Source organism: Nestor notabilis, unplaced genomic scaffold (genome assembly GCF_000696875.1).
Source record: "Nestor notabilis isolate BGI_N333 unplaced genomic scaffold, ASM69687v1 scaffold9290, whole genome shotgun sequence".
In the NCBI taxonomy this organism is placed as follows: Eukaryota; Metazoa; Chordata; class Aves; order Psittaciformes; family Psittacidae; genus Nestor; species Nestor notabilis.
In genome coordinates this window covers 1-302 of record NW_009911544.1, presented here as the reverse complement: position 1 = coordinate 302, position 302 = coordinate 1, and positions in this window count along the sequence as shown.

The window sequence follows — 302 nt, the reverse complement described above, 5'->3', positions numbered from 1 at the left end:
TGTCACATCCAACCTGCAGCGCTCCGGATGCAGCCTCCGCCTCCAGCACATCCCTTTGGGGATGGATGTGCAGGGAAAAGTGGGGGGTCAGGGCGGGATTGGGGGTTCCCTGCGGAGCAATAAACACGTGTGAAGAGTGAGGCCCTGCTCTGGGCATGGGGGACACCCATAATGGGGGGTGAAAGGGTGCTGGGTTTGGGGGACCCTCAGGGGAGCGGTGGGGTGCTCCCAACATGACACCCCATGAGCCCTTCAGTTGCCCTTCAGGCTCCTCGTGATACCCCCCAACTACACCTCGGGGT